Genomic DNA, 12,029 nt, shown 5'->3' on the forward strand with positions numbered 1-12,029 from the left:
GAATTTAAAATTGTGTTATATGGGAAATAGGAAAGGTTGTTGTCCGATTTTGTGTACTTCCGCACTGTAATATGGGAATGTTAAAGTATTCCTATAGATTTATTGTACTTTTAACAGTTTTTAACAAAACCGTTATATGGGGAGTGGGCGGGGTTCGATTTCACTTATTTTCACACTATCGTTAGAAGGGTAGAATATATTTGTTACGTGAAAATTTGGGTGATATAGCTTTATTGGTATGGGAAACATCTACATTAAAGTTATCAGGGGCGGGGCCACACCTAATTCTTAAAGACTTTCAAACCACAGGTGGCCCTTCTTAATTAGAGGCCGTTGTGCCAAATTTGAGTTCTGTATCGTAATTTACGGCTTACTTACAGCACTTTATACTTTTTCGATTAATGGTGTTTTGTTGGCGTGGCAGTGGTCCGATTATGCCCATCTAATAAACCTTCTTTACTTTTTTACCAAGGAATATGTATACCAAGTTTCATCAAGATATCTTACATTTTACTCAAATTACAGCTTGCACAGACTGACTGACGAATGGGTGGACGGACGGACGGACAGACAGACATCCAGACTTCAACTCCTATCGTCATCATGACCATTTATATATAAATTAGTGGTAGGTGATACAAACAACCGTTAGGTGAACAAAACTATTATACTCTCTAGCAACATGTTGCAAGAGTTGAAAATTAAGTGATAAATACCATAATAAAGCAACTAATGCAAAAAATAAATATATAAGCAACAGTAGTATAATAAATACAGAAGGACAAAAACAAATGTGGAAAAAAATTACTAGTGTTTAAATGAGTTTAAACTCCCTTCTCCAAGTACACCACTCTACTCGGGAAAAACTGGCACACCCTAATGAAACACACCACACTGCACTCAACCTCTGAGTACAACATGTACGAAGACACATAACAAAAAGAACGGGATCATCGCTAAATCAGCATTCGCTTATTAGACCGCTAATACAGCGATCCTTATCGTTTACGGGCCGGAGCGCCACCTTACCTCTTTCGTTTATACCACGTCGTTCAACATCGTTCCGGACTTTTTTACTGCGGATTCCATTCGGACAGTTACTCGATCCTCCTTTATTAAATAAAATCGTTCGCACGAAATAAATGGCATTTTCATTTAACTAATTAAGGCGATTCTAAGTGACGTAAGTGAAGTGAATATCCCAGTGCGGTATACTCCCCAATAAATTGTGTACGAAAATATTCATGGTCCTTCGAGCCAGATAGTGAGTGCCTGAAGTGGAAAAATTAAAAAAAAAAAACAAAAAACATGCAGTGAACCAAACAAAATAAACATAAACATACGTACATAACTTATCGAAAAAATGCGATGACAAAAACCAAAAGTGCAGTGCACAATAATAAATAGATATATTTGCCAAAAACAAATGCGGTTAATTTAAGTTATAATAACAATAAAGCGCAAACGAAAAAATATATATGTACATACATATGTACATGCATAGCTACATATATACATATTTTAAAATATACAAAGCCAACTTCAAAACAAAAAATAATTCACCAATAGCCTAACACATAGGCCTAACAAGTGCAGTAAAATACAAAAAAAAATCATATTAACAAACGATCTTAAATAAAGTGCGTCAAAACACAAACAAAAACAAGAAAAAACGTTAACTTCGGTTGCGCCGAAGCTATAATACCCTTCACAAAAACAAAGGCCCCTTACAAGAACTTGATTCCGAACGTTCAATTTGTTATACAGCTATATCATATAGTGATCTGATCTGACCAATTTCTGTGGAGAATAATTTGTTGCCTTAAGCAATAACTCGTGCCTAATTTCGTGAAGATATCTCGTCAAATAAAAAAATGTTTCAGCACTTTACTCCGATCGTTCAGTTAATATGGCAGCTATATGCTATAGTCATCCGATCCATACAATTTCTTCGGAGATTAGATTAATGCTTTAAATAATAATACATGCCAAATTTCGTGAAGATACCTCGTCAAATTAAAGAGTTTTCCATACAAGCACTTCATTCCGATTGTTCAGTTTGTATGGCAGCTATATGCTATAGGGATCCGATATCGGCGGTTCCGACAAATGAGCAGCTTCTTTGTGAGAAAAGTACAGGTGCAAAATTTCAGATCGATATCTCAAAAACTGAGGGACTAGTTCGCGTATATACAGACGGACGGACAGACGGACGGACAGACGGACGGACAGACAGACGGACGGACATGGCTAAATCAACTCAGCTCGTCACGGTGATCATTTATATATATACTTTATATGGTCTCCGACGTTTCCTTCTGGGTGTTACAAACTTCGTGGCAAAATTAATATACACTGTTCAGGTTATAAAAAAGGGTTCAACAAACTAATACAACACAAATCGGGCGCGAACATTACATTGCATACATAAACACCAACAACTTAAGCTTAACAAAAACGAAACTCACTAAAACCAAGCACGACTGGAAGCAGAGGAAAAGGAATTGACAACAAAAGAATACACATGCGTACATACAAACAGAAACCTACCCCTGCAAAACCAAAGTGACCGTATTCATTTCACTTATTATTTTATATATGTAAATACTTAAATGTTTGTTTAAATACGGTTTTATATAACATTAAACCTGTAGCAGTAAAACTGTTTTACTAATATAAAAAACGATTATCAAACTGGTATAAATCACGGTAAAAATCGAAATACCGCTGACATTAAAACCAGTTTAGTACAATATATAATATATATCTAAATATAACATATGTAAATAATTATTGTATGCCTATAAGCTATACATAGCCCTTGTAACAAACAAGCTGGATTGCGTACAAAAACAACTAAAAGCACATTGATCTCTTCAACGAGCTCTCAATTTCACAAGGGGTGTACCTAAATACAACAACATAAGGACATAAAAGGCATTTTTAAATTAAAAGTGCGATTCTTAATAATTAAATTACGAAAATAAAAATTACACTCACAAAAAAATATTTAAAATAAAATACAAATTAAAAAATTTATTTCGCAAGTAAATATTTATCTAATCCGAAAAAAACCTCTTACATACCCAAAAGAGTATTCGGTATTAATTATCATTTATCGCTGCGTTTAAGTCAAGTTTACACTGAGAATATTTTAATCAACTTTGACACATAAAGTAATAAATAACATAACAAAATGGTTAATGACGACAAAAATCAAACTACACCTGCAGGAGCTACACGCTCAAAACAGGTCACCAAATTCATTTATGAGAGTGACAGATTAACACGATACTGCACTCGATTTTCATCTTCACCGATTCAAGACAACTCTGAATCATTATTAGAAATGAAAAAGCAAAATCTTAACAATTTTTGGACTCGTCTCCAAGTGGCTCATGACGCCATAGTAGAAACTGAGTCATCAGATCTACCACAAAATTTTAAAACCTCGGCTCTCACAAATTATGAAAACTGCTTAGACCAGTACGAAGCCACAAAAGCTATGATCTCCGATCAGTTAAAGCTAATAAAAGCTATTGCACCTACTCCACATCCGAGAGTAGAGCTGCCATAAGTATAAAATCAAGAGGCGAGTTCAGGAATCCACTTCTAGGTGCCCGCATGTGACACAGAAAGATTTCGTGGAGGTTATGAAGAATGGCCATCCTTTCGAGACATGTTTAGCAAAAACGAATTAAACAGAAGCTTTTACAAAACGCAATCGTCCACATCCGAACAGAATAAACCTACGTCATGCGAACTATGCACAAAAGGGCATAAATTACAATCTTGCGAGAAGTTTAAAAACTTAAAAGTTAACGAACGAAATAATTTTGTCAGATCAAAAAGATTTTTTACAAATTGCTTGTCACATACACATACATATAAAAATTGCAAAAGCAAATTCAATTGCTTATATTGTCACAAAAGACACCACACAATGCTTCATTACATCAAATTTCCCATTTCACCCCAAAGCAGCGCTTACACAAAAATAACCACAGGTTAAGTTGCAACAACAACTCCTAAAAACCAAAATCCCGAAAATTGCCAAAAGACACCATGTTGCTCCAAGGCACAAAAAACTCAAACGCTCCACAGCGAAAATCAAAGTAGAGTACTACTACCCACAGCAGTCGTCTCCATCGAACACCGAGGAGAACTGTTTAAACTTAGGGCCTTAATAGACCAAGGATCACAACGATCATTTATAGCGTCTAGGGCACAAAATAGGCTACAACTGCCAACAAAACTTTCAAATACCCTATTGACACAAAATACCATTTTCGGTTGGATCCTAAGTGGACTAGTTACGGCACCAGTTACCACTATGCCCACTCAAGTTGAGGAAATCTCAAACGAATACCTCCATTCACAATTAAAAAAATTTTGGGAGTTAGAAGAACTCCCCCCATTTCAATTACAACCCCTGAAGATCAGTTTGTGAAGACTTTTACAAAAACTACTAGATCAGATAATGGTCGGTATGTCCTACGACTACCACTAAAACAACAATTTCCTAACACACTCGCCTTAGGTCACTCTCGCACCTCTGCAATACAGCAGTGTTTACTTAAAAAAGGTGAGCTTAAGCTAGACTACGATGGCGTGTTAGAAGAATACCTCCATTAAGACCACATGGAGGAAATAAGCCCATGCGAAAAAACCATCAACGGCAAATACTACTCATTTTACTTGCCGCACCATGCAGTAGTTAAGCCAGACAAAAAAACAACTAAAGTAAGAGTTGTCTTTAATGCATCAAGATCTACTAGCTCGGAGAATTCCCTAAATGATATTCCATTTACGGGACCCACGCTCCAACCAGATTTAATGCTCCTCATATTAAATTGGCGTATATTCAAATACGTATTTAACGTATGTATTAACGTAAAATGTATAGACAAATAGTCGTACATAAAGACGATCAGGATTTTCAGCGAATTATTTTCCGAAAATCCCCCAATAGTCCCCTACGCGACTATAAATTAAAAACAGTTACCTTTGGCGTCAACTGTGCTCCATGTCTAGCCATTCGAACACTGCACGAATTGGCAGAAAACACCAAGTCAGAATTTCCTCTGGCAACCCAGGTGTTAAAAACACAAACGTATGTAGACGATATCTTCTCTGGAAGTCACAGTCTTCCACAAGCATACGAGTCACTCTCACAAGTGGTAAAAGCCCTCAATACCGCAGGGTTTCCGATAAAAAAGATAACGGCGAACCACCCTAATATATTAAAAATCTGTACCACGCACAAGCAAAAGATGCGAACACAGATTGTGGCAGCACTTCCCCCGGAACGCTGCAACTTTGCTCTGCCTTTCTACATCACAGGTGTCGATTTTGATGGGCCTTTTCAAATAAAGGCATCCATGTTAAGGTCTCCCACTCTGATGAAAGGCTATGTGGTTGTTTTTGTCTGTTTTACGACAAAAGCAGTGCACCTTGAGCTTTGTACTAATCTGACGAAGGAGGCTTTTCTTGCGGCATTTGCTCGCTTCGTCGGTCGACGCGGCTTTCCATCGAAGATCATGAGCGATAATGGTAAAACATTTATCCGCGCTCAAAGAGCCACCGAAAAACAATTTGTGGACTTTATCAACCAAGTCTCACCTGAGATTGTACAAAAGTACGCGCCCCAAAACATTAATTGGCAATTCATTCTTTCGCAAGATCCCTCCGATTTCACAGCCTTAACTCCAGGTCACTTTCTCAAAGGAACACCCATTCTGGCCATACTTGAGCCAGGCGTGGAGTCGCTATCCTTATTAAATCGCTGGGAAATAATTAAAATTCTCCATCACGATTTCAGCCGGGGATGGAAAGAAGAATACATAAAGGATCTCCATAAACGATACCGTTGGAAGACTCCTGAACAAGCACCAAAACTTGGAGATTGTGTCATCATCCATGATGATTGTCTACCGCCTACCGAATGGCGGCTTGGGCGCATAGAAAAGCTACATTACGGCTCCGACGGTCACATACGAGTGGTTGATCTTCGTACACAAGGCGGAATGCTAACCAGACCGCTCGTGAAGCTATGCTTTCTCCCAACCGCCGATAATTGCGACACAGCAAATCGCAATCAATCAACCGATACTACCGCAATACAATAAAATAATCAAATCAAGAAGCAAAAACCCGAAAAACTCGTTAATAACCGTTAAAAATAACAATAAAAAAAACTAATAAAAAAATGGTCGATCAATACGATGACCCATTCATGCCACATAACGTGGCACGATCATCCATATTCTCTATATGACAAATCTGCATAATTAAACAACTCTTTCATACATATTAACATGGATGTGGATACGCCAACTACTCCCACGCCAACTGTGCGGTCAGCTACCAACGTGCCACGCACGGGCCTACCCCAACGCCCCGATCTGCAGCTGCAACTGCCCTGCAAGCGCACCTGCAACGACACCGATGGCAGCACCAGTTCCTCGTGGTGGCATGCGACCACCACCGACGCATCATCACGGCCTTCAGAGGCACATCGTATACGATGTCCCATATGTCGGCGCCCACACCGCCTGCAACATTGTGGGATTTTTCGAAGTATGCAGCCCCTTCAACCTCAGCAGGTTGCCCAAGCGCACGGGCACTGCCTCAACTGTTTGGCTACGGTCCACACGACTCCGGAGTGCACGTCGGTTACGCTTTGCCAACTGTGCAATAGACAGAACCATAACATGCTGCACCGCACCCCAAAGCGGGCCGTCGGGCGACAACTCGCCCCAAGCCGCAGATCGCAGCAGAGCAGCCATTCGGATCGCTTCCGAAGACAGGCAGCTCCACATCCATCCAGACCGAGGCGACAGGCATTAACGCGGCGTCGGCAGCCTAGGCCAACATACCGCCGCTCCACTGGCCTCAGCAGCGTTGTTGCCACGCTGCAGCAACTACAGCCGTTGCTAGGCTAAAATTCGCTTAAGGGGCCGGGATGGCTAGATGAGTTACGCCTCCCCCCTCCATACGCGCCACTGAGCGCCAACACACCACAGAAGACTCCACCCACTAACAAACACAAGCACACACCACCCCTGCAGACATCACACCACGCAGACATCACTACACCATGCACCAACAAGCACACAAATACAACACCAAATCAATCACACGACCATGAAGACATCACAATGTATATAAAAGGGACCAACGAAGGATCCCGGACGCTTTTTATCATCGATTCGCTAAGACGGACGGAGCATTTTTCGATTCGAGTACACGCCTTCCCTACATTCGATTCGTTTTCATCAACTGGTTTATTATTAACGGTGAGTGAAACCAAAATTAATAAACTAATTGGTTAATTAGGTGGTTTATGGGAATCAGCTATAAAAAGATATCCTCCTACTTCAAGAAAGTAGATGTATTTTGCAAATAAATATGTCGAATTTACCACATAACTACATACTAACTTGAAAAGAAACCGTTCTCAATTAACGTCCAATCACTGTACTCTCGCAAGGCCCCTCTAATTTCTCTGTCCTGACATCAGGGCATTTTTTCTAAGGAGCTCCCATTCTGGCCATATCTGAGCCAGGCGTGGAGTCGCTAACCTTAATAAGCCGATGATAAAAAAAGTTTAAACAAACAATACAAATAATAAAATTATAAAAGAAACAACCGCAAGTACGAAAAGCAACTACAACCTCATATACCCGCAAAATAAAGTTGCTTACCTTAACGCACTTATATTCACATCAAAATGCGTACAAAATATGCTCTTAAAACCAAAGCCGTTTTATACACACATGATATGGATATACTACTTCATCACCGTGCCCTCAGCTACTCCATCAGCATTACGCCAAAATCCATTCAACAGCACATACATGTAATACTAAGCTAAATATTTCCCCAGGATGTTTAAATGAGTTTAAACTTCCTCCTCCAAGTACACCAGTCTAATCGGGAAAAACTGGCACACCCTAATGAAACACACCACACCGCACGCAACATTTGAGAAACCTACACATGATGACACCACCACACTCAACCTCTGAGTACAACATGCACGAAGACACATAACAAAAAGGACGGGATCATCGCTAAATCACCATTCGCTTATTAGACCGCTAATACAGCGATCCTAATCATTCGCAAAAATACTCGCTTATCGTTTACGGGCCGGAGCGCCAACTTACCTCTTTCGTTTATACCACGTCGTTCAACATCGCTCCGGACTTTTTTACTGCGGATTCCATTCGGACAGTTACTCGATCCTCCTTTATTAAATAAAATCGTTCGCACGAAATAAATGGCATTTTCATTTAACTAATTAAAACGATTCTAAGTGACGTAAGTGAAGTGAATATCCCAGTGGGTATACTCCCCAATAAATTGTGTACGAAAATATTCAACTAGTATTACAAGTACCTATGTCAAGAAATTTCTAAAATAGATTCGGTGGAATTTGGTGGAATGGAATGTAATGACATTAAAGTAATTTCAAACGAATTTAATGAATATTTTATTAAAAGGGATCCAAGGAATGAAATGATTTAAGTCATATCTTAAACTATGTTGTGGTAGCGATGTTGTTCGTAGTGAATAGTATTAAATGAACATGTTCTTAAAATGACAAATATGTGCTTCTTGCAACCCTGTAAACTATTCTTGCACTTGCTTTCTTTTAATCATTTATACCTTGTAATACTTGTGTACACATTCAAATAAAGTCAGTCGTTATTATATCCGCAGATTTAGGTTAGGGGCCAGGACCCATAAGACAGTAGACGACTGGGTAAAATAAAGTTTAGTTTATTTTTTGGTGAAGAGTTCAATTGAGTCTTTAAGTATAATAGATGGTGTTATGAGGATACAGCCGCTAAATGCGGTAAAATATAAATCGTGGAAATTACAAATGCGGTCCATTTTAATAAAAATGACTTTTGGTAGTGTGCGACGGCAATAAAGTGCACCCCACAGATGAGATAAGTCTGAGGGCGTCGTACGAGACATTTAGGTGCGCAGTTGAAACGCGAGATGAATTGTCGAAGCCGGACGTACTTCGTGTAAAAATTCTCGAGGAATAGGATTCGCAAAAATCAAAAAAGTACAAAGTGGAAAACAATAGCAATATCGTCTTACAACACCGTTTACTCCGCAGCAAAATGATATGGCGGAACGTAAAAATAGAACACTTATTGAGATTGCCAGGTGTACAAGTATGATGAAACATGCGGGTGCGGGTGTTACATTCAAAGACTAAAAGGCGATGTATACTTTATCAACATTTTGGTTTTGGCAGATAATTTGAGAACTTTGAGAGTGAAAATGAAAAATACAATGAAAACGAAAATAAAATAGATGTAATGGTTAGAAATAACAATACAGAGAGCGCTATTGAGAATAGTAACAAGAAATCGATAGACGTACCTAATTGTGAAATAGGCGCGGATAATGCTTCACGCGGTAGAGGTCGACCGACGTTTGTGCGCACGGGGCAACGAGGGCAACCACGAAAAGTGTTCCACCAATCGATCGCTGACATCGATTCAGAAGAGAACGTTTATGATTCAGACGACTTCTATGTTACAAATGCCACGAAGCACGTCTTGTCACCGACGATCCTCAAACTTTAGCGGAAGCATTAAAATTTAAAGACGCGTCTATGTGGGTAACGGCTCTCGAAGATGAATTTTTGGCGCACATGAGCAATAGAACTTGGCAAATAGTTGAAACACCTTCGAACCGTAAAGTCTTTGGCAACAAGTTCGTGTTCCGTACTAAAGATGATCTTCTAAAGAAAGTTCGACTAGTAACAAAGATTTACGCTCAACGTCCAGGGGAAGACCTTCATAAAATTCATCCCCAGTCCAGTTGACCGTGCAACGTGCAAAAAGGATATACAGGTACATCAGATGGATGTAGTCACCGCGTATTTAAATAGGGATGTAGACGAAGATATCTACACACATGGATGTTCCAGATTTGCTTATGAGCGTGTTGAAGAAAATTCAACGTGGTCAACCTGTCGGCTTAAAAGGTTTGACGAAACATTACAGCGAACTGCAGAAGAGTGCAAGCATCCCTACAACGGGCAAATCATGTATATTTAGTAAAGAAAACACTCTACGCTTTGCGTCAGTCAGGGTTAATGTGGTATCATAAATTATTTTTAGTCCTCAACATAATTCGGTCAAAGGCAACAAAATTTGATCCATGTTTCTACGTGCGTAGAGAAGGTGACAACATTATGTTAGTCATTGTATACGTAGATGAATGGCTGTTAGTATCCAACATCGGCAATTGGTTAAAACCAACAAAGAAGATGCTATCGCATCATTTCGATATGAAGGATATCCGACAAGTTAATCATTGTTTGGGTATAAAGTTTTATAAGAATCTGGACAAAGGCGAATATTTTTATTTCGCAACGGTCATAAGCTGAATCAATATTGGAGCGATTCGGCATGTCAGATTGCAATCCAATCGAAATACGTTGTCGTAACTGAGGCGGCTAAAGAAGCACTATATTTTAAAGCTGTCCTAAAAGAGGTGAGAATTGATTGTGCCAGTGTCAATTTATTTAACAACAATTAAAGAACAAAAAAATTAACAATATCTTCGAATGTGTACCCTAGAACGAAGTATTTGACATAGGTACATACGTCATCACTTGGAATATATGTCAACTCAGCAAATGCCGGCGGACATACATACTAAGAGTCGTTAACGAAGCACAGTAGCTGCTCAGCAAATTTAAAGTAAATGAAAATGTTCTTAAAATTAAATATGTTATATGTAGCTCTTGCAACCCTGCAAAATATTCTTGTACTTTCTGTATTTTTATCATTCATACATTGTAACGCATTTGTACACTTTCAAATAAAGTCAGTCGTTATTATGTTCTAGAAACTTTAAAAATAGATACCAAAGGACATAAGTAAATAGGAAGATATCTGACTGGGAAAGGTGAGGAAAGAAGTACCACAAGGTTCAATTCTGGCATATATTATCCATACTGTACATAAATTATATAGAAATGATAATCTTCTATTTATAGTAACGCTAACAAAAAGGTTTCTGTAGTAAAATTTATAACACACTAGGACAAGACATGCAGAAGTTATTTTTTCGTATTCACGCCAACGGGAACACAGTTAAAAATGCTTTGGAGTAAATTTACCGACTACAATATCTACAAGCGTGGTGACTGGTTTTTATTGGTCGTCATACTTAACACTGTCGTATACAGAAGTACATTTCGTATCGTTTACGGCGGATTTGTGGTTTGCCATTTTTTTTCACTTTTTATTGTGTTTGGACCTTGTAAGTTGCAACACTGAATAATGTTACAATTACATTTTTAACGCACATTAAATTTCAAATATTTTTGTGTGAAAAAAAACACATTCAAATGGAAATAACTTTTGATATCATTCGTTATATTATGCTGAATTAGTAATTTTTAGATTAATTTAAAATGCATTGTGTGATAGTTAATTTTTTTAAATTTTGTTTCCAAGGTCAATTTAATGTAGTTGGTTGAATCGGTAATATCAACCTAACGAAATAGGAAGTGATAGAATTTTTACCCGTATTTTTTGCATGCATTTGTTGCAATATTTTACGAAAATTTAATTGACAACGTTTATTTTATTTTGGTTAGTTAGAAATTTTTAGGTAAATTTCAAGTGCATTGTTCTTCGTGTTTTTTGACGATATCCTATTACTTCCTTCGCTATTGGTGAGTTTAGTTTTTTCTTTACTTACAATTTGTAAACAAAATTGTGAACATAATTTGTATCGTCGGTAAGCGATATTTATTGCTAATGTATTCAATTAATTAAATTTTTTTTTAAGTGTAGTGTCGTGAATGCGCACACATAAATCTATTTCATCATCCCTTACCGTTTACGGGGCTTACAGGGAGAGAACAAGACGGAAAAAATATGCAATTGAGTAGAACACGAAATGTAATTATTACTAAAAATTGAAATTTAATTGAAGTTGATGATAATATTGATAATAGTTCAGTTCCTTTGCGAAGTTTTTTC

General features: G+C 38.1%; 1 long non-coding RNA gene across 1 annotated transcript; it reads left to right on the forward strand.

The window, feature by feature from the left end:
• Positions 1-9,223: 9,223 nt before the first annotated feature.
• Positions 9,224-10,887, forward strand: LOC138859026 (uncharacterized). Its single transcript, XR_011398062.1, has 2 exons — positions 9,224-10,527; positions 10,614-10,887. It is a non-coding gene; the product is annotated as an uncharacterized lncRNA (long non-coding RNA).
• The last annotated feature ends 1,142 nt before the right edge of the window (positions 10,888-12,029 follow it).

The sequence above is a fragment of the Bactrocera oleae genome, chromosome 2 (genome assembly GCF_042242935.1).
Source record: "Bactrocera oleae isolate idBacOlea1 chromosome 2, idBacOlea1, whole genome shotgun sequence".
In the NCBI taxonomy this organism is placed as follows: Eukaryota; Metazoa; Arthropoda; class Insecta; order Diptera; family Tephritidae; genus Bactrocera; species Bactrocera oleae.